General features: G+C 35.1%; 1 long non-coding RNA gene across 3 annotated transcripts in view; it reads right to left on the bottom strand.

Moving 5' to 3' along the window:
- Positions 1-21056, bottom strand: part of LOC131382128 (uncharacterized) — a 29878-nt gene that overhangs the window by 5611 nt on the left and 3211 nt on the right. For 2 of the 3 annotated variants that reach the window (XR_009211323.1, XR_009211325.1), the window contains exons 4-5: positions 17327-17486; positions 4042-4154 (exon numbers count right to left, since the gene is read on the bottom strand). This is a non-coding gene — a long non-coding RNA (uncharacterized LOC131382128). Of the gene's footprint in view, positions 1-4041; positions 4155-17326; positions 17487-18740; positions 18844-21056 lie in introns of all 3 variants that reach the window. The other variant, XR_009211324.1, reaches the window with a different exon arrangement.

Genomic DNA, 21056 nt, shown 5'->3' with positions numbered 1-21056 from the left:
TTGTAGCAGGAAAGGTTTGTTGGAGGATGTGACATCTGCTGAGACCTGAAGCACGAGAGCCAAGTGTGTAAGCAAGTGGATGGGATTGGGAAGTTTAGGCTGCTAAAAAAAATTTTACATAAAGCTTGATAAGAGGGGATATTGCATGTGAAATGAACAGAAATTCAGTAAATATGGTGGAAGCGCAGGATTTAGGGGATGGAAAAAAAAACTAGTTTCAAAAATTGAGGCTAGAAGTGAAGGTAGGGGCTAGATTATGAAAAGCCTTGTAAGCAATGCTAAGAAACAACAGATGTCAGAAGGACATGCCACCATCTAAAAAGCAGTCTTGAGAATAAGTAATTGGATAAAGGTGACCTGACTAGGTATTTGTTTTTTTAAGTAAATTGTGTTAACTTTGTTAGGTGTAAAAATGGCATTAGGGTCATGTTGGGGAAAAAAGAATCTCTATCTTACAGATGAAATTACATGGTCTCTGAGACTGCTTCCAAAAATACAGAGTAGAGGACAGATTTAAAAAAAAAAAAAAGATTTCCTGTGGTAATTGTTATAGCTAATGGGGTTCACTGTAGTATTTTCTACTTTCATTATGTTTGAGATTTTCTATTATAAATTTTTTCTTAAGTCAAAATAAGCAATGGACTTTGGGGTCATAGGGAGCCATTTAAAATCTTTAACGAGGTCAGTAAAGCAGGAAATAGATTAGGAACAAAACCAGAGAGGAAGGGAGTACTGCATTAAATACCATGATTGTGGAGCTGTCAGTTTTTCCTTGTGTAGGAATGTCCATGATTTTTTATCTTCTTGGTGAGCTGTTCTCTATTATCTATTTTCTCTTAATACGTTTACTTTGTACTCTAGTTGTAAAAGTACTAGTGATGCCTGCTATTCCTAATGCTATATCAGCCTTTTATTTACAAAATAATCTTGTATGTGTCTTTTTGGTGGATGGATTGGATCCATTTAAAAATTGTTGTGGCTGTTGATTTGTTTGGACTTATGTCTGTCGTCTGTAAGTAAGAGATGTCTGTGAAAAGAGAGCAGAGGTAAATAGATGGGAGATTAAAATGGACAGGATTTGTAGTGATTTTCAGGTGAGCAGGGGAGGGAGTTTGAAGTTGGGTAAAGGCTAACATTTATTTACTCCGAGTAGCTGATTGGATGGTGGTACCGTTTACTGTGATAAGAAATGGAAGAGGAGGTGCGTGAGTGGAAGGAAATGGCAAGTGTGTTTTGGTACATGAGTTGTAAGCATCTGCTTTTTCTTTGTTCTTAGAGCTATGAACTCTTAGATGGAGTTCATTCTTTTCCTTTAAAGATACCCGCCATTAACCCATGATCACTTTTGCCAATTTTAAGATTGCCTCTAAAGTATAAATGCACATTAACCAGAATGTCATTTTTGGTTACGTTTGGTTTGGTATAAGCTTTGGAAATGGGCTCCCAATGTCCTATGCTTATTGATGCAGATTATGCTGTAAGAGATAATTTTAAAAACAATAAAAACAAAAACTCACTTTCTAGGCTGCTTCTTTGTTTCATGGGAAGCAAAGAAGTGTAATTCTTTGATATTTTTAAATATAAATTTTTAATAGCATGTTTATATTTTAAAAAGCAATTTAAAGTGATTATTTATAGGCAAGCACTTTTATTTATATAGTCATCAATGGCAATTAGATTTAATGGAAATACGATTAAGTATAAAATTACATCTTTTAGCTTCCTAATGCTAATTGAACATTGAGTTTGTAATGTTTCCTGACTACCTCTTGGCATTATGTTCAGGTTTAGAGACAGTGATTTTAATCATCCTGTGTTTTTCTAAGCCCATTTCACCCTTTAGAAAATAGTTTTGATCATAGTTCACTCCCATGGATAGACCAGTGCCAAACCAAATAGGATAACTACTTGGCTGATTTTCTATTCACTGCTGATAGGCGGAGCTTGGCATTTTAAAAGGCTGTTAACAGAGAGAGAGAGACTATTTTACTTATTTCTGATTTTATTTTCAGTTTTTATCTATATACCCTAGACGTTTTAAAAATTCCTGTTAAGTTATATATAACCAGTCTTTTTCACATTTTATTTCTGTCATTTGAATTTACTTTTTACTTTTACATCTACCTGGCATATGGTTTCACTAAACTTCAAATGTTATTTCAGGCTGTTTTCTAATTTGTAAAAGTTTTTATCTCTCATTGTTCTTTTTAAGTGACTTCTGCTTGGGAAGAGGGGAAAAAGCAGTTACTGAATCAAAAATGCCTTGAGGACGGGAGCCAGCTTTCTCTTCTGCCACCTTCCTTAGCACTTAGGACCCAATTCTGCATAGAACAGGAGGACATAAATAATTCTGTCTTTGTTGGCTCTCTGTTTACTTTACCTTCTAGGCTATCAGCAATAGTATTAACAATTGCTACATATTTAACCGGCAAGTACTGGTATCTTGAGTTTGGTCACTGTTTTTCATTCAACCTAGGGTACAGTTTTAAAAGTTTTCTATACGTATAGTTTCTATCCCATTTACTCAAGATAAAATTTAAAAATGTCTGCATTGAAGGTCAAATTCTGAATTCTTGTTTGATAGATTTAACTTTTATGTCTCCACATAATGCTTTTGTTTTTATTCTTCCTCTGCTTATAATATTGCATCTTTAGCCTTTTTTAAAAAGCTTAATATGCGTTAAACACTTATTTTAAAAAACAGCACTGGGATGATCAATTAAATAAAAGTCCATCATGAGCAGTGTAATTAGAATACTATACACATGCTATTTTGATCTATTATAGATAGAAAAGAACTCAAAGGCAAAAATCCACAATTGAGTGAGCATGGGAGCATCTTCAGAGGAATCTTTTTTTTAAAAAAAAAAAAAGTTATATTAGTACAGGTTTCTAGAGGGCATTTACTGTAATTGGATCTCAGTAGGTTGGAACATAGATGTTCCTGATGTTCTTTTGACTTGATGGTGCACTGATTTTTCTTTCTGACAATGGTTGTTCATTTAAAATTTTAAATCGAGTGTTATCTCATAAGCCTGGTGAGCCTAATTTGAATAGCCACCCTGTTACTTTAACGTCCCATCCTGCTTTGTCTTCGTAGCACTTTTAATCTTTCATTATTATTGTCTTACATTAGCAGAATTCAAGCTCCATGAGGGAAGTGACTTGTTTTAAAATTGTTATATCCCTAGAACAGTTGGCACTCACTAAATATTATTGAATGAATAATTATCTTAGCCAAGCATAGTATTGTGCACCTGTAGTACCAGCTACTCAGGAGGCTAAGGCAGGAGAATTGCTTGAGCCCAGGAGTTAGAGGCTGCAGTAAGCTATGATTGTGCCACTGCACTCCAGCCTTGGTGACAGAGTGAGACTCCTTCTCTTAAAAAAAAACAATACGAAGAACAACCTTTGTCTTTTTAGGCAGTAAAATTAAAACATGCTGCTTATTTATTTTTTCAATGCAAAAAAAGATAAAAAGTGAAGTAAATGTTCCATGTAGTATTACCCTTCCAGTAACCATGTAATTTATATAACACAATTTTCTTTATATCATATACATTTATTTATAATGTAACTAGTCCCATTTTGATGGACAGTGTGGTTCTGGTTTTTCAGTCTTACAGATCCAGAATCACTTATCCACAATTTCAAAATCTGAACAGTAGTAGAATTACTATGTCAAAAGATAAAACCATTTCTAAAGCTCATCATATATTTACAAAGATTCTCAAAAGAATGGTACCAATTTATGATTCTACCAGCAGTTCACTGCAGTTTTTGTGCTCCTTTCTGATTACAGCTTAAATTACATTTTAAAGGGATTTGTTTCAAAATAACTTTCCAGTGTTCCTTATCCATGAATTAGAATAGGGTAGAAGCTTGTGTGCTAATTTGTCAATGAGACATTCTGTAGGAAGTTCTTATTATTGGTAATTGGAAAATATTTAGTCACGGGAACTCTTTTATCTACGATTTGTCAGAGAAGGTATAGGGGAAATCAGCTTCAAATAGGAAGTAAAGAAATGAGTTCTGGCTCACCTCAGATTTATCTTCTACTTCTGTTTCTCTACTCACTGCGTAAGTAGATATCAGCAAAAGTTCTTCTCTGTTACCCATGTTTTCTCAGGGTTTAGATTTCTGAAATCACTTGCCTTCATATACGTACGAGGGATATGAAAAGAATGTGAAAATGAAAAACTGACTTAATGTGCAAAGAAAGATGAGCATCAAGGCCCCAAATGAAAGCCTTGATTATATAAATAAAATTATATTTTATATATTATTAATCTAAAATTTATTATATACTTATGCTGTGTTTATTTACATACAATAATGAACTGTTCCTGATAGAGTATCTGACTTTTTCGCGTGGTAAATTAGTTTTAATTGTGGTTCTGTATATGATTTACTATTGCCACAGTAGAAATATTTCAGTTCAGTCTGTAGAATTTTAGTATCATGTTGCTATGTAAGAGCACCTGCCCACAGTTCCCACCACAATTTGGATTTTCATCCAAATACTCAGGATTTTAATGGCAAGGATTGATCCCCCTGTAAGTTTTACTTTTACAGAACATGTCTTACTTTGGGCTCCTAAGAACTATTCAAGTGCAGCTCCAGTGTCTACCTTCACTTTTCCACATTTTTATTCTCTTTTAAGGCTTTATTGCAGAAACTCTTACTCTTGTTCAGCTATTCCTTTTCCTTTCCAAACTCATTTCTCTCTTCTGATCACCTTCTGAAGGGACAGCTTGGATACGTTGGAACTAAATTTCTTGTTTTATAATATATCTAAAAGAAATACAAAATAAGAGCTGTATACCGTGGTCTAGGTTTTTGCAAAAGAAAAACAGGCAGTTCACTAGGGATCACAGCATAATTAATGGTGTACAAATAGACATTCCACAATCATTATTGTGCCAACAGCCACCAAAGCTTTGTGATGGAATGTTCAAGCTATGTACAGGGGGCATTACTTTAGTAGAGTAGGCAACAAAAGACACATTTGTTTATTAGAAAATTTGCTTTGCAACTTTGTGAACCAGCACAGTTGATCGCAAATGGAAATAAAAGTCTTGAGTGAGCTGTTTTGCCTAAGAGAGAAATGCATCATTCCCTGAAGGTTACTGGATTAGTTTACTTGCTCTAGAGCTAGCAACATAGGGATTTAGTTCTAAAGAACCTTATTTTTCCCCAGGAGACTATGTCTGTTCGTAGCCATTCTGAATATCCATATACTAAGCCACTAATATTATCTCAAACAGTACTTAAGTGCTATGATGAATAAACCAAATTTATTTTCAAGTGATTTTTTTAAGTATACAAACTTTCTAGGGAACATTTTGGAAATTTACATTTTATGGCAGTTTCTTCATTTCCTTGATTTATTAGAATAAATGAAAATTCGATAGATATTGTATAAGTATATTTTAAGTATCAATATCATTGTCACTTACATTCCTTAAAATTGTTTAAATGGTATTCTGTTAGATTCATGATTTTAATCTTTTAGGTAAATTTCATGTCTTAGGTTATTCTCTTTGTGTCTCTACCTCACTTCTTCAGTGAAGGGTTGGGTTTAGATATCTGGGTCCCTCTTCCTAGAGCCAAATTTGAAGAACATAAATCATCATTATTAGGTTATTTGCAGAAACCAATCTCTGAAGCCTATGATTGGCAGCACTGGTCAAATAAGTGCTTTTGAGAGACAATTATTTATTTAAAAGCAACATAACAGTTTAAGTTCTAGGAGAACCGACAGCCTATTACAACAACCTTAATAGCTTTAGAGAAGGTATACCTTTTTATAGTTTCATACCACTTGAAAGCAGTGGCTTATTTAGTCACACATGCAAAAGCAACTCTGGAAAAACAGCCCTGCATAAATCATTCTGTTATAAAGACACATGCACATGTCTGTTCATTGCAGCCCTATTCACAATAGCAAAGACACAGGATAACCTAAATGGCCATTAGTGATAGACTGGATAAAGAAAATGTGGTACATATATACCATGGAATACTATGCAGCCATAAAAAAGAATGAGATAATGTTCTGTGCAGGGACATGGATGGAGTTGGAGGCCATTATCCTTAGCAAACTAATGCAGGAACAGAAAAACAAATACCATGTGTTCTTACTTATAAATGGAAGCTAAATATTGCGAACACATGGACACATAGAGGGAAACAAAATACACTGCTGCCCACCTACCAAAGGGTGGAGGGTGGGAGGAGGGAGAGCATCAGGAAGAATAGCTGATGGATGCTGGGCTTAAAACCTGGGTAATGAAATAATCTGTACAACAAAACCCCATGACACATATTTACCTGTGTAACAAGCCTGCATCTGTACCCCTGAACTTAAAAGTTAACAAAGAAAAGAAAAACAGCCTTGTATTTTTAAATGGAAGCGGAAAATAGTATAGACTGTATATGAATGGTCTACATTGTTTATTACTTTATTTGTGGAACATTTTTGTGGTTGGCATAAGAAAATGAAAAATGGAGGATTTACAGTCCTTTCTGGGTCTTCTGTGTTGTCTCCCTTTCTCTATTTTTTCCTTTCCTTTTAATGAAGACCCTGCTCTACCTTGAAGAACCCAGGTGGTCTGGAGCATAGGACTTCAGGACACTAGGAGCTTTCTAGCCCTCATGCTCCCCACTCCACAATGCCCTATACTAAGGCCTGGTAAATTGCAGCAAGTGATGGAACTAAACTGTTCAAAGTACAGATTCTAGAACCAACCTTCTCCTTAATAATTTTTCAGTGCCCAATTCCTGCTTCTGGGAAACATGCCCCTAAACCTCTCAGGCTGTATTAAGCTATTTCTTGAACTCATTTTGTTAGCACAGAGCACAAAGCACAAATGTAATAACCAGTAACCCATTATATTTTAAATAAATATCAATGTCTAATTCTAGACGTTAGACTCCTACAAGGAAATGATACTGAAGTGTATCTAGGTGCCATTTCTGCAGCAGCACAGGGAGTGAATAAACTTCCTGTTCTTAGGCATGTGCCATCCGCTATACCCACCAAATATTCTAGCCACAGCACCTGGTTAATGTTTCTCCTCAAGTCTCTGCCTTTATCTCCATGCAGAGCAAGATTATCTAACTCATTTCTATAAGTTTTTGCTTTAAGGTAACTTTGCTTAAATCTCAAAACAGAGTGGTAATATCTCTTCCATTGCACTAGTAAAGACCAAGCAATGTTTCAAGAAGTCATTTTTAAATACCCGTTTCAGTGGCCTGTTTTTATTATGCTTTGCAACATTTTTTTGAAACAGTATGAAATATATACACTGGTCTCCATGTGGTAGAGGGAGCAATCAATATGTGGGTTTCTAAAATAATCTGAAGGTCACAGAATACAAGAGCTGTATTAAAATAGAGGGTTATAAAGTTATTTTAAGAGAACTATTCTTTTTTTTCATTTCACTTTTTATCCTGATTTTTCTGCAATAAGATTATGTTTCCAAATCTAGGAAATTTTTCGTGGTTGACAAGGAAATATACTGTTGACTTTGATTATGATCTATTTACTTAGAAGGAGATCTCTAGTTTCATTTACAGAGTGTTATGTGGTTTGGGGAATATAATGTTAAACTACTAGACTCAGGTTTTGCTTTTCTTTCTTCCCTGGACTAGCCATTATTCTTAGGAGAAAATATTAACTCCAATATAAGTCATAAATATCTTATTTTAAAACTATTAAATGGGACTGGGTGTGGTGGCTCACAGCCGTAATCCCAGCATTTTAGGAGGCTGAGGTGGAAGAATCACTTGAGGCTAGGAGTATGAGACCAGCCTGGGGAAGATAGCAAGACCCATATTTCTACAAAAAAAAATTATTTAAAAAATTAGCTGGCATGGTGGTGTGCACCTGCAGTCCTAGCTACTCAGGATGCTGTGGCAGGAAGATTCCTTGAGCCTAGGAGTTTACTGCAGCCTGGATGTCAGAAAGATATCCTGTCTAAACAAAACAAAACAAAAATGACTAAATGGGATGGTTTTTAAGGTTTTCAACACCTCTCACTTCAATAGGTAATCTATGCAGCCTCCTATTACAGAGTAAATTAAACCCTGAGGTATTAAAACCTAAGAGAATCAGTTTCTAGGTATATAAATCTTCGGGATATATAAGGAAAGCTAGGAATGTAGAAGCAGATAATTATCACTGTTGTTCAGTTAGGCAGTAATATTTAACCTTACTGATAAAGTCCCCAGGGTGTTTGGCCTAAACAAGTGCTGGCTGCTTTTGTTTGACCATTAAACATGGAACAGGTAATGCAAGTTGTATGAAATGTTTCTAGTGACCACGTGTCTATCTTGTACGAAATGATTCTAGTGACCACATATCTATCCTGTAAAGTTTTTTTGTGAATTAGTAAAATGATAGTTTAGGTTATTGAAAGTACGAATGTCTGTTTATATTATACGGACAACTTCCTTTGTTCATCTGCTAAAGTAGATAAGCATTTTAACACAAAGCTAAGCCTTCAACCCAACTTATTCTCTGAGGCCATGGGTATGTCATACTTCACTAGCAATAAGTCCAAAAACGGATGGAAAGTAGAAAATTTCCGCCTCACTCTTTCTTTCTTTCTTTTTCTTTCTTTTTTTTTTTTTTTGAGATGGAGTCTCACTCTGTCACCCAGGCTGGAGTGCAGTGTTGCAATCCCAGCTCACTGCAACCTCCACCTCCCAGGTTTAAGTGATTCTCCTGCCTCAGCCTCCCGAGTAGCTGGGACTACAGGTGCGCACCACCATGCCTGGCTAACTTTTGTATTTTTAATAGAGATGGGGTTTCACCATGTTGGCCAGGATGATCTCGATATCCTGACCTCATGATCCACCCACCTTGGCTTCCCAAAGTGCTGGGATTACAGGCGTGAGCCACTGTGCCCGGCCTCAGCCTTGCTCTTTCTACTAAACACCGAAAACATCTAGGTCAAGAAGGAAGACACTATTTGGGGAGTCCCGTCTTCCTTACCCTACAGAAACTCTAGATGTGTCAGAAATGGAGCTGGGGAAAGGGGGTTGGGAGCAAGCATAAACCATCATTTGGGAAAAGCTCAAATGCATGATATGCTCCCCACTCTCACCTTAACTTTGAGAACCTCTCATCTAGGGTATATTTGAATGGAAATGTGAAGAATTATTTTAAATATCCCCTAGTCTTTGACCTTGTTTTACAGTCTTCTTCTATCTTCAGGGTTTGGGTAGCCCTATCTATCTTTCCATTAACATACCTACCTATCTAGTTAATCTACCTACCTACCTATTTATCTATTCTCTCCTTTATTTTTTCATTTGTCCATTCATTCACCTTACTGCATTTTCCATATTGTACCATGGATAATTAAAGCGACTTCCCATGTGACTCCATCTTCTTTTAAGATTCTCCTTCTGGAGAGCTTTAGCTTCACAATCCCAGGGCTGCAATTTCTCTCTTTCCAAAATATGCTAAGAATCAGATTTAATCATCAAATTTTCCAGTCACCAACAGAAAGCCTCACAACTAGGAAATGTCTAAAAAAAGAAGCCAAACTTTAAAATATCCTGTGGAACTTCCGATTGTATTGAAGGTACTTTATTATATCAACGTCATTAAGGCAGAAACAGTTGATACAGGTGAGCAGTCTTCCACTATCTTTGTGTGCTACCCTGTGGACTGCAGATCATCCCTGCTTGTGAGATACTCTCAGTTCTACAGTTCATTGTTTTCAAATTTGTACAGCTAATATTTGCTGTGGGTAAGTACTGTATTCATTTCAACAAGTATTAAATGGTCTACCTGGCCATTTTTTTTTAGTGAGAAATAGACCGATTTTCCCCCTTTTAATCTAACAGTAAATTTTGATGAATTTTGATAGAAAATCCATCTTCTTTGTCATTTCATGTTGTTTAGTTACAAGTTTATTTTTAGAGCACAGTTTACACAAATTTTGTTAAACAGGTTGCTTTTCATTAGATAGTTCTTGATCTTGTCTGTAGAAAATTTAGAAGTGTGTGTTATTTCAGAGTCACTGCAAAAGTAGTGCTCAGCTGGTAAGTACAACACCTTAAAGGGATAAGTGAGTCCAGAAGTTAATAAGAGAGTGTGGGATGTTCCTTGGTTTTCTAGTTCTTTAGAAATAATTTATCTTGATGGGCTATTTTTTTTTTTTCGAGACCGAGTCTCACTCTGTTGCCCAGGCTGGAGTGCAGTGGCACCATCTCATCTCACTGCAACCTCTGCCTCCCAGGTTCAAGTGATTCTCGTGCCTCAGCCTCCTGAGTACCTGGGATTACAGGCACACCCCACCATGCCTGACTAATTTTTATATTTTTAGGAGAGACAGGGTTTTGTCATGTTGCCCAGGCTGGTCTCGAACTCCTGGGCTCAAGTGATCCACCTGCCTCAGCTTCCCAAAGTGCTGGGATTATAGGCATGACCCACTGCACCTGGTGGGCTACACCTTTTTTAACAGCTTAATTGAGCAATAACTCAATATATAAAATTAAATTGTTTTAAGGGTAAAATGAAATGATTTTTAATAAACTTACAGAATTATGCAACCATCATTACTAATTTTAGAACATTTCTGTAACCCAAAAAGAAACTTCCAGCCCACTTGCAGTCACTGCCATTCACACCTGCATTCTCAGATAACCACTAATTACTTTCTATCTCTGTTTGTTAGACCTTTCTCTTCTTATAAAAACTGGATATAGAACCAAAGTAGTCCAATCTGCCTTAATATGGGATGGAAAATAAGTACCAGAAATCAAAATATCTGCCCTCTACCCAAGCATATCTCCCCTGAAGTTCAGAAGTACAGCTACTAGTAGCTGATTTTTCAATTATATCTTTTACCTGAATTTTTTTTTTTTTTTACCAAGCCATTCTCAGAAGAAAGTGTCATCAAGATACCATCAAGCTTTCCCATTTCCCAAATTAAAAATCCTATTGTACTAAAAAAGATGTAGGACTTAGTGGCAATATAAAAACTTGTAATGATCTGACAAGGACTCTTTTCAATGTTACTTTTGTTGGGAAAGTATTTCAGAAATACATGATAACTTTTTGGTAAGCAGTGGATCTTCTGTCAGTTTTCAAGAACTTGTTAGTAAAAATACTTAACAAATTTTGTGGGTGCTTCTGAAATAGAATCCCATCACTCACAAAGCACCCTCACATCCATAAGCATATTGGTACCTCCCCATTTTGGTTGGAAAGAATTTTACAAACAAGTTAGTCTCGAACACTGTTAATAAAAAAAAGCTGGCCGGGTGCAATGGCTCACACCTGTAATCGCAGCACTTTAGGAGGCTGAGATGGGTGGATTACTTGGGGCCAGAGGTTCGAGACCAACCTGGCCAAGAAGGCAAAACCCCATCTCTACTAAAAATACAAAAGTTAGCTGGGCATGATGGCATGCCTGTAATCCCAGCTACACGGGAGGCTGAGGCATGAAGATTGCTTGAACCTGGGAGGCTGAGATTACAGTGAGCCAAGATCGTGCCACTGCACTCCAGCCCAGGTGACACAGCGAGACTGTCTAAAAAAAAAAAAAAAAAAAAAAAGGAAAAAAGAAAAAGGTAAGATGTCTTGGTATTTAGGAAAAACTTTATGGGCATGAGATTTCTTAGCTAAACTGGATGCTGTTAACATAAAATTATATACTATATACCCACCTGTATTACAGATTTAATATGGTAGCCTATTAGTAACATTAATTAAATGGCAGATATGGGTGATAGGGAAATTTTTAACAGGCTCCTTTTCTTTCTTCTCCACAATAGTGGTGAATTATAAGTTAAATTTTTTTCTAAGTTTATATTGATTTTTACAAAATTATAAAGACTGAAGAATTGCCCGTATTGCAATCTAGAAAACCTCAGCACCATGCAATATACCAGATAACAAACCTGTACCCCCAATCTAAAATAAATGTTGAAATTTAAGAAATGAAAAGTTCATAATTGATTGTCTCTTAATCTTTTTCACTGATGCTATTGTTGACCTATTCATATGGAATGGTACTAGAGGCAGTGGTATATCATTTAGGAACAGAGGCTCCTGAGGTCAGATTCCTGGTTAAATCTAGGCTCTGCTACTTCCTCTCTGACCTTGGGCAATGTACATCATCTCAATTTCTTTTTTTTTTTTATTTTTATGGGTACAAAGTAGGTGTACATATTTATGGGATACATGAGAAATTATGATACAGGCATACAGTGTGTAATAATCAAATCAGGGTAAATGGGGTATCCATCACCTCAAGCATTCATCACTTATTTCTGTTATAAACATTTCAGTTATAATTTTAGTTATTTTTAAATGTACAATAAATTATTGTTGACTGTAGTCGCCCTGTTCTATCAAATACCAGAACTTATTCTATCTAACTATATTTTTTTTACCCATTAACCATCTCCACTTCACCCGCTGTGCCACCCACCACTACTGTTCCCAGCATCTGGTAACCATCTTTCTACCTCTATCACCATAAGTTCAATTGTTTTAATTTTTGGCTCACACAAATGAGTGGGAACACATGAAGTTTGTCTTTCTGTGCCTGGCTTATTTCAATTAACATAATGTCTTCCAGTTCCATCCATGTTGTTGCAAATGATGAGATCCTATTCTTTTTTATGGCTGAATAGTACTCCATTGTGTATCTGTACTATATTTTCTTCATCTATCCATCAGTAGACACTTATGTCGCTTCCAAATCTTGCCTATTGTGAATAATGTTGCAATAAACATGGGAGTGCAGATATCTCTTTGATATGCTGATTTTCTTTCTTTTGGATATATTCCCAGCAGTGGGATAGCTGGATCATATGGTAGTTCTATTTTTAGTTTTCTGAGGAACCTCCATACTGTTCTCCATAGCGGCTTTACTAACTAACATTCCCACCAACAGTGTACAAGGATTCCCCTATCTCCACATCCTCACCAGCATTCATTATTGCCTATCTTTTGAATAGAAGCCATTTTAACTGGGGTGAGATGATGTAGTTTTGATTTGTATTTCTGTGATGATCACTGATGTTGAGCACTTTTCATATAGCTGTTTGCCATTTGTCTGTCTTTTGAGAAATGTCTATTTGGAACTTTTGCTTATTTTTTTACTCAGACTGTTGGATTTTTTCCTGTGGTTTGAACTCCTTATATATTCTGGTTATTAATCACTTGTCAGGTGGATAGTTTGTAAATATTTTCTCCCATTCTGTGGGTTGTCCCTTCACTTTGATTGTTTCAATTTAAAAAAAAAATCTGGCTAACAATATTTCCTAGGGTTGTTATGGTGATTAATTAGATAATACAGAAGCATAGTACCTGCCATGTAAGTAAGATTTGCTGAGAACTATTATATTGTGAATATTTTATTCTACAAGTTGATTTTTTAATGGCTTTATAGTGACAACAGTTTTCTTTTTTAAGGTCTAAGAAAGCTTGTGTCAAGAAATTCAGCAGATTGTTTCAACTGATACTCAATTCAATAAAATTCTGTTTCAAGACCTAGTTTTTCTTAAACCTTTAAGTTCAATGTATAAACATCTGTTATTCATTATTGCAGTTTATAAATGCAGGAACATGCTTTTTTTGATCAATGTTTTGCATCTATCTTGAACAGATTAAATTCTTTTAAGTATTAAAACTATAATAAACTAGATAAAAATCTCTTAATTTTTAAATTATATTTACACATTTAATATATCTTAAACACTTCATATGCACCACAAGGCACACTTACAAATCTGGAACACAAAGCATTTCTACGCCCTTCTACTGGAGCCCATGTCTATGCTCATAGCCTCTGCAGCTGCTGTCAATGAGCTTCAGATCTGAACTGCTATCCCTGCACCTTTTTCTGTAGCCATGAGTATCGATCACATGGCCTTTTCCCATTTTTTTAAACTATAACCTTTTATATGAATTATTGAGATTCTACAGTTTCTGTTAAGTTTGAAGTTTCTTCTTAATTTGATACTTCTTTTTTTATTTTTGAAATAGAGTCTTGCTCTGTCACCCAGGCTGGAGTGCAGTGTGCAGTCTCAGCTCACTGCAACCTCTGCCTCCCAGGTTGGAGGGATTCTTGTGCCTCAGCCTCCCAAGCAGCTGGGACTACAGGCATGTGCCACCACGCCCAGCTAATTTTTTGTATTTTTAGTAGAGATAGGGTTTTGCCATGTTGGCCAGGCTGGTCTCAAACTACTGACCTCAGGTGATCTGCCTACCTCAGCACTGTTTTCTTCTTATATAGTATTTATATATCTGTCTTGCAGTTTTATAGTTCTATGGTATCACACATTATGTGTAATACTAAGGTAACCATAATTCATTTAGCTAACCCCATGTTCTTGGATATTAGATTATTTCCAATTTTCCCTTATATGTAACTATTGAAAATATGCTTGTAAAAATATGTTTTGTACATCTAATTCCCTTAAGATAAAGTCATAAAATAGGATAACTGAATAAAAATGCCATTCAAAGCCAATTTAAAAGCCTGTGTAAAAAATCATTATTCTTGCTGCACTATCTACAAATAATTAGGCCAAGTATATTAACGCGAACCAGTCCTACCATGATTTGTCTTTAGTAAAAACTGGAAACTGGAGAGAGAAAAATTACGTTTCAAAAACTATAGTACACTTGTTAGATTCTAGTCTTGCCTAATGTTTTTCAATTTTTAATATTTTCTACAGTTTGGACTGAATTCTGATTTTTGTTAGCTAGAAGTCTTCAGAATAATGTTTTCCATTTTTTTTTTCTTTTTTCCCCATTTTTCCTAATTTGAAGTCACTGAAAACTAAGCTGTGCTTTCATGAAACCCTGTGAACTGAAGCTAGACAACTTAAACTTCAGAAGAAAATAACAACCTATTTACATTCATAAGCCACTTTCATACCTGCCTACTAATATATGGACTTCAGAGTAATGTGATCTATATTGATTTTCCAGGATTATTTTGTTTGTTGTTGTTTTTCTCCCTTCCTTCCACTATATTCTCTTCATAGGACATGAGACTTCACAACCTTCTAAAAATGAGCTTTCCTAATAATTCAGGGCCTACACATCTAGGAACAAACCATCCTAGCCATGAGAGATAAGATGAAACCTGAGCTCAGAGACTTTTTCTTCTAAAATGCTTTCTCCAAAAGATTTAAACAAAGGGGGGGAAATGTGAAAGGAAAATATCTCTGGGCCCCAAAATCACTAAGCTAAAGGGAAAAGTCAAGCTGGGAACTGCTTAGGGCAAACCTGCCTCCCATTCTCACACATCTGCTCACAGAGATAAATGCATAACTCATTGCCTCCTTTGGAGAGGCTAATCAGAAACCCAAAAGAATGCAACCATTTATCTCTTATCATCTACCTATGACCTGGAAGCCCCCTCCCCGCTTTGAGTTGTCCCACCTTTCCAGACCGAACCAATTGTTCATCTTACATATGTTGATTGATGTCTCATGTCCCCCTAAAATGTATGAAACCAAACTGTGCTATGACCACCTTGAGCTCATGTCATCAAGACCTCCTGAGGCTGTGTCATGGGTGTGCATCCTCAACCTTGGCAAAATAAATTTTCTAAATCAACTGAGACCTATCTCAGGTTTTCAGGGTTCACACTGTAGTTATCCTTTCCTACCAGTGTCTGGGAAAGCGAAAAAAGCCACAATAGTTCCTCTCTCAGTGGATGGCAATTTCATTAGTTTATTTGTTTAGGGTCCTATGCCAGAGTGCAAAGCAGATGCCAAGCCTTCTGAGTCTTCTTACATTGCAAAATACTGGAAGTTAACCTAGATAATACTGAAAAAATTAAAGATCTCTATAGATTCATCTCCCTTTAGAAGGCAAATGGCAAACTCTGAACCTTCCAGTACACTGCTAGGGTTTTGTTACATTTTTTTTGAACTAAGCATGATTTATTCCAGAAATATAAGGAAGATTTAAAATTAGAAAATGATTGTAATAAAATACATCACAAACATGTTTAAAAGGAAAAGACATTATTATCTGGAGTGAAGCCAAAATGGCATTTGGTAAAACTCAGTATCCAATTGATGTTGCAAGGGAAAAATATTCAGTATTTTATTTTAATAGAAGTATGTATAGTTAGGCTCTTTTAATGTCAATATCACACAATTTTAGCTGTGTAATATATATTCTAATACATAGTGGGAAAAGTCTGCTGCTTTCATTTTCACTCCTAAATGAGATTTAGAATCTTTTTGTCAAATTACAAGAAAACACATCCATAGACACCATTGTGCTTCTGTGTTTTAACTTCTACATCTCTACTTTTTAACATTGTTCTAGCCAATTAAGCCAAGAAAATAAAAAGAAAACAGGCAGGTAATGACTAAAAGGCAGAAAAGAATATATATGTGAAAATAACTAAAACATACAATATTCAACTGGAAGGTTAGATTTTGTTTACAAATTAAAAACACAGTATCCTTATAGAATCAGTAATAACCAGTTAGAAAACCTAATAAAAATATGATCACTTACTTGACTATTGGTTACTGATGTAGCCACTACAACAAAGACAAAAATGGCCTCAAATTTTAATAATTAAAATAAATGTTCAGAACTTATTTGAAGAAAGCTATAAAAATTTGCTGATGTGGATAAAAGCAAGGATAAAACTATACTATATTCATACGTGGGAAGCTGAGGTTATTATACCAGTAAAGATTTGATGTTGCCATACCATATAATGTAAGTCATTTCCTTTTAATAATGCCAGTAGAATTTTTCCTGTAGTCTAATAAAATGATTCTAAAGTTCATCAGAGAGTAAAAATGGTAGCAGCAGCAGGTTTACACCACTAGGTTATATTACATAACTAATACAGCACCTTTTTTTATTTTTTTTTTCTTGGAGGCAAGATCTCACTCCGTCACCCAGGCTGGAATGCAGTGGTGTGATCACTGCTCACTGCAGCCTCAACCTCTTGGGCTCAAGTAATCCTCTAACCTTAGCCTCCCAAGTAGCTGGGACTACAGGTGCACCACCACACCCAGCTAATTTTTTTTTTTTTTTTTTTGTAAATGCATGGTTTTGCCATGTTGCCCAGATGGGTCTTGAACTCCTGGGCTCAAATGACCTCCTGCCTTGGCCTCCCAAAGTACTGAAATTACAGGTATGAGCCACCACATCAATAGAAGGAATCTCAGATAAGACTTTTTTAAAACCAAGTCCAGCTATAGATTTGTATCATCAAAAACCTGTGAATTGGGTGATTCTCTCCTCTTGAGGTTCTGAGATAAAACTTGGAGCTCCTAGGCCTGTCAGGAAGTGACATTCTTTACTTACCACAGGTCGGGAACCCTGTACAGGGACTGTGTAGACAAGTATGAGGCCAGTTTTCCCAAGAGGCTTTTATTGGCTCCATAAGTCAAGTTTGATTCTTTAAAGGAAAGTACACCATTCCAGCCTAAGCCTTGGTAAAATAACCAGTTTCTCCAGTTGTGTCCTGTTATAAACAAAAACAGATTCTTATTGCACTTATGCAAATAACTGTATTGCCCTAAGTTAAGAATACAAATAGTTGCCAATAGTTTCCAAATTCTTGAGAAATCAGGTAGAAAAAAAAAAATATGCTCCACATTTTGTTCATAGGAGTATACTTTACTCAATTGTTAAAAGCTGTAAATAGCTTAAGAGTTTTCCTGCTCTGAAAAACAAAGGATGAGCAGGTTTTAAACAAAAAAGTTAAAAAGATTACTTTAGACTTCTATTAGTTTAGTCCATGCAGTTAATTCCTGTTCTGCTTAATATTCATGAACATTTCAGCTCTCCATGAGTCCTGAAAGTTTTTCCTCTATTCTGATGTCACAGTCTCCAAAGTTATCAGAAACCTGCATTCAGGAGCACCTGTGAGGGTTTTATAGCTAATTATAAAACCACCTTCTAAAGAGGACCAAAATAAGACAATTTTCTGTGGAGGACAAAACATTTTAGGGCAGCCATAGTCAAAGACACAATTGGCAAGGAAATTTGTTACCTCTGTGGCACACAATAATTTAACATAACAATTATAATTATTACTGATAATGTACATTGTCATATCAGAATTATGGGAGTTTCCCATAATTTTACAACACATACCAATAGCATATTTATACAAATACAGCCCAAAGAAAACCAAACATCATTTTATATTTGACAATGCTTTCTGTATAATTTTTATACCAAAGCCAAATATGTCATTTTTGGACTTTAGGGAACCTAATATCTTAAAGGATTAATTAGGTAAGAAAAAGACATACTGTATAATTTGATTTGGAAAGTTTGTCAAATATCAAAAGTTTAAAACACTTGATATCACAAAATAGGATCACAGGTCATTGTAAAACAAGTCATTTCATTTAACCAAAGTGATAACACAAGGATAAAAAGGCAAAACTTTCATTCTTTGGGAAAGGAGACTTAATTTTCCAAACAATAAGCTTCAATAAAAACAGCATGAAGCCAATTGAATTTGTTTTTCAAAATTTTATAAACCATAAAATTTTAATTTTTACCATAAGATAAAACTTCCATAAGCCTTTTATAACCTTTATAACCTTTATTAAGGAGTCAGTTAATACTTCAAGAAAAACTTGTTAATCAGACACAGGGACACATATGCTTGTCTTGCATCAGTGTGTCTTTGACATTGATGATTAATTTGTAGAGAAACTGAACTTATCTCTCAAAATCAGTTCCTACAGTCTTATATGCCCACCTCTTCCATGATAGTTCCTGGGCCTCGAGGAGTTGAATAGCTTTAATTTCTCGCCCAGTGTCTTAGGAATGCAGTTTATTTTGATTGGCATCTTCTACCTGGCCTGAAGATGGGGTTTAATTGCTGTCAGTGTTTAAAATTTAACAGGACTTGGTGTCCTTTTCAGACACAAGAGTCAAAGGCCTGTAACTCAATGTCACAAGTACTTTAAAAGCACATGCAAAGAGATACATGGATGCAATAACCTTAATTCAAAAAAAAACTTTTAATCTCAGTTTTTTCCTAAGCAAACCAAAACTTAATAATATGACAACTTGATAATATAAAAGTTTATTTTTAAATCCTCTCATTGTGACTTACACAGACCGTTCATGACATGCTTGGACTTTCTGGTTTGTCCTTAACATCCCTCTTTCTTAAACAACCAGTCATTCTACTCTAGGACTAAATTCTTTCTCATATGAAGAATCTCACACACAATTATTTTTCATTTGAAATTATTTCTCTTTAAGCTTTCTTACCAAAAAAAAAAAAACTTTATTTTTATAACTTTCTCTACATCTCTCATATTTCCTGGTTCATTTTACCTTGTTTTATACATAACCTTTAAATAAGCTTTGAATTAGACAAAAATTGTTCACCCTTTTTTAAAAGGACACACTTTTTTTTAAGAAAGAATGTTTTCCTACAAATATATTTTTATTGGAAAATATCCAAATAATGAAATATCTATTATTTAATTTAATATAACTTTAGATTCCAAATTATGACCTGTTTGTCTACAATTATTTATCCCATTACATTTGCCTAATTATTTTAATTGTTTATGTAGATTATTTATGAAAACTGTGATAGTCACCATTTAAAGTTTTGGAACCACCATTGCAAAATTGTAACTGAAACAGTGAAAAAGATTTAAACTAACTGACTCCATCTTGCTTTTAACCTCCAAGCTGTCTTTGTACATTCCTGGGTGTAGGCCAAACTAATTGGGACCTTAGCTTATAGTTTAGCTTTGAAACAAAGACAGTAACAGTCCTTTCTCAAAACAAACCTCAGTCCCTGTGGACTAAACTGCCCAAAGCCACAAGATTAGAAGTTATGGTAATCTTACTAAATTCAAAATGTGGCTATTTTTTATTAAACCAATATCAATGTCTTGTTTATTAAAGATTACACAAGGAAAGTTCATTCAGCTTTGGGCTAGGTTCATAGTTTTATAACCCCCATGTCAAATTTTGACACCTTATAGTATTTGGCAGGGATAAGTATGAAATTGCTTGATTAATGCAAACAAGAATGTATGCTGGCAATTCTTAAGACATTTCTAATATTACTGTACCAATAATTTTAAAGCTAGCTTATTTATTAAAGATTTCACTTAAGTTCTGTAAACTTGAAAAAGCATTTGATTAGTCTCTTATTTTTTCCTGATAAACTATTTGATTCAAATGCTTTTTTCATTAAGCCAATTAATTAGAGCTTTTTAATATATTTTTAGTAGTGAAACATTGTGTACACAACATATAAATGCATAGACATATCAGGCATGCCAATAGAAACACATCTTAGATTCATAAAAAACGTTTTTTTCCTATCCTAGATTTTCAGGATTTTGATAACCTGTTTCACAACCTTAGGTAGTTGTCAGCTAAATAGCCTTAAATTTGCATATTAACGGAAACAACTCAGGTGAAAATCAAATAGCAAAATTTGCCTCATAAGATACAGAGAGAAAAAGTCTAGAGGGAGATTAAAGATGGATGCCAAATTGAACATAAAATTATAAAAATCTATCATAGGATTTCATAAGGAGACCAATTTTATTTAGAGACTACCTATCTTTTAACCAGATCTCTGAGCCCTGGGCAGAGCCCACACTCAATCCTGGGTTTACAAAAAGGGAGAATTTTTATGAGGCTAGACCATGTGATGTTTTTATGGTTCACTTAAAAAAAATTTTTTTTTAAACGAAGACATTTCTAAGTGTCTAAACTACACTTTTCTTTAAAAACCTAAGAGTAGCCTCTGTTGCAATAACTATTTTAGTCAAAAATCAGGTAACAATACAAAAGCAAGCAGTTTAAAAGCTGAGATGAACTTCAAGTTCCATAGGAGAAACAGGTTTCTCCCCGAAAGGGAGTCTGGTGTCTTCTCCATTTTCTTTAAGGAACCCCAGGCTATTATAAACTATTTTAGGTCCCTCATGCAGCAGAGGGTGAAAGAGAAAGGAGAGACAGCAGAAGTAAATGAAGAAAACAGAATCCAGTCAACTGAGAAGAAAAAATTTTAAAAAAAGGGCACTAGCCATGGTGG

Source organism: Hylobates moloch, unplaced genomic scaffold (assembly GCF_009828535.3).
Source record: "Hylobates moloch isolate HMO894 unplaced genomic scaffold, HMol_V3 SCAFFOLD_2, whole genome shotgun sequence".
Lineage (NCBI taxonomy): Eukaryota > Metazoa > Chordata > Mammalia > Primates > Hylobatidae > Hylobates > Hylobates moloch.
The sequence above is the reverse complement of the archived record's forward strand: the minus strand, read 5'-3'. Positions and strand labels throughout refer to the sequence as shown.